Source organism: Sinocyclocheilus grahami, unplaced genomic scaffold, assembly GCF_001515645.1.
Source record: "Sinocyclocheilus grahami isolate Dianchi unplaced genomic scaffold, SAMN03320097.WGS_v1.1 scaffold1311.1, whole genome shotgun sequence".
Classification (NCBI taxonomy): domain Eukaryota; kingdom Metazoa; phylum Chordata; class Actinopteri; order Cypriniformes; family Cyprinidae; genus Sinocyclocheilus; species Sinocyclocheilus grahami.
This window is the reverse complement of record NW_015506490.1, coordinates 166,671-169,240: the sequence shown is the minus strand read 5'-3', so window position 1 is coordinate 169,240 and position 2,570 is coordinate 166,671.

Here is a 2,570-nt window from a genome sequence, read left to right as displayed (position 1 = left end):
CATATCTAGACCTCTAGCTCACAATTTAGGTTTCGCAAATCAGCTCTACCTCATTATGAAAGATAACTTTTGCCAGTGTATTTTCTAACCTTTCTCCTGGTGGCAGCCATAAATCATATTCTAATCCCAGTGCTGGTAATGTGCAGTCATGATTAAAGAAAATGCTGCCCATAATGGCGATGTGCCGCCACATACGGCGAGGAAGGCTGTCGACGACCAGGGCCGTGCCAGTCTTGGGGATAATGATAATATGAGATGAAATAATGACTTTTCCCACCTTGTCCGTCCCTGGCAGGTAATTTTCTGGAGATTAACTCCGACCCCGAGCACAATTACTGGAACAGAGGAGACAAAGTCCACACAGTAAAAATTTAATTAATGGGAAGAGGAGGCATCATTAAGAACATGTTGGATGGAGACCTGGGGTCGATGAGAGGGAGATGCTTTCGGTTAAATGCCTACTTGAGGTTTTCAATTCATATCAAATGAATAGATTCAGTTACATCAAATTTTGTGTGGGTAATTTTGTCATTTGCATTGGTTGTAAATGCAGGAAAATGAGGGGCCAACATGTTATTAACAGGTTGTTCTCTTTGCTTAAAAAATATTTTGAACACCAAGGAGCTATAGATAATGTAAGGTTAACAGTTTAAAATAGTAGCCATTTGCTTGACTCTGTTTTATGTTAGTGGTTCAAAGTTTGTCTCGGGTATTGAATCATGTGTCAGTGCACATAGTTATAGCTCTCATATTATTGTGTAATAGACGCCCAGTAGGAGTTCATCCAAGTCAGATGGGGTTCATTGAAGCACATATAATTAGAACTGAATAACAGTATTTCAAGAGAGATTAAACATAATGGCTGATGAAATTTTATACGTTGTTAGTTTATGGGGATTTGCATTGCATATTTTCCTTCTTTGCTTTTAAAGATTGTTTTTAAAGTTATTTTGAACTTTAAATATGTGTAGCGAATTTAGCTCACAACAGGAAATATGAATAATTAACCATAACTAGTTATAATTAACTATTCATATTTTAGATCCGCTGTAGATATTTAGCTGACCACTCAGGGTCAACTGTCTTGTCAATTCTAAGAACGTTAATTTCCTGGTTAAGGGAAATAACTTCTTACTGTACAATTCTACACAGAGCTTGTTACGTAAATCTGCATGATTAGTGACTCCGGTTATGAGCAAGCCCAGGAGCTCTCTCCAGTGCCCGCTCCTCAAAAATGCCTGCCCTCCCACCCGCTCCGGCCTCCTCCAGCGTCACCATGGTCAGAGTCTCCCTCGCCTCCAGCCTCAGAGGCCCGGACTCTGCCTCGGTCTGTGGACCCAGTGGCTCCACCTCGGCTCCTCACTCCCTCGCCTCCACCATCACCCATCGATCCATCAACTCCACCGTGCTCCCTCGTCCCTCCGGCTCCGCCTTGGTCGGGAGTCGACCCGCCATCGCCTCTGGACTCCTCTCCTCTGGCTGCGCCTCGTCGCTCTGTCCTACCGGCTCCGTTGGGGCTCCTTCCTCCCGTCAGCTCCACCTTGGTCCTCAGTCGCTCCGGCACCGCCGAGGATCTCTGGATCTCCGCCTCCGCCTTGGTCGCCAGAACCCTCGGCTCCACCCTGGCCCCCCAGATCCTCGGCATCCCCCTGGCTCGTTGGCTCTCCGCCTCTGGCTCCTCCTCCACCTACTCCGCCACCGTTGGTCGGCCCCCTGGAGTCACCTGTCGTTAACTGCCCTATATCTGTTCCTGTCTCTTGTGTTCTAGTTTGTAGGTTATTGTGAATGTTACCCCGAGTGTGTGTCTGTCTCTGCCTTGTTGTCGCTATATTAAATATCCTTCTTTTGAATCCTTGTCGTCCTCGTCATCCTGCCTGCCTCCACACACCTGGACCATGACAGTACTTTGTAGACATACTACAATGTAAAAGTCCCTCCACAGACTGCCCAGATCATTTATGGAAATAATTATGGGTCAGAAATGTTCAATGATGACCATAATAACTAAATAAATGGCTAATTCATGGATTGTCATTAGAGTAATATTCCAGTATCTTTAAAAAAGGATTGCGGTGAGGCACTTACAATGGAAGTGAATGGGGACAATTTCTGGAGGATTTATATGCAGAAATCTTATAAAGTAAGTTATAATAATAATTATAACTCGATATGTACATTTTCTGAAGAAAATGTGGTGCTTGCTGTGGCAAAACTCAGCACTGGGCAGTTAGTTGGGTCTTGTTTTATCATGTTTTAACAATTATTTAGGATTTGTTTAGCATGTTTTAGCACTTAGCTAATCAATATTAGCATGTCGCTGTTCAGTGCTAGCATATGTAGCATGTTGGAAGTCCTGTTTTCTAGCATGAGTCAAAAAAAGTCAACAGAAAAGTCAATTTCTCCTGTGCATTTGTGCCCCTTGTTTCTGGAGAATGCAGCTAAGAGTCGGCTCGCATTCCACAAGGTTGTAAATGTATCGGGTTACCATGAAACCAGGGTCTTGTTCGGCGTCCTGGGGTGTTACAAAGTATTTGTGAAATCTAGCTAACAAAATATATATTGTGTGTTGG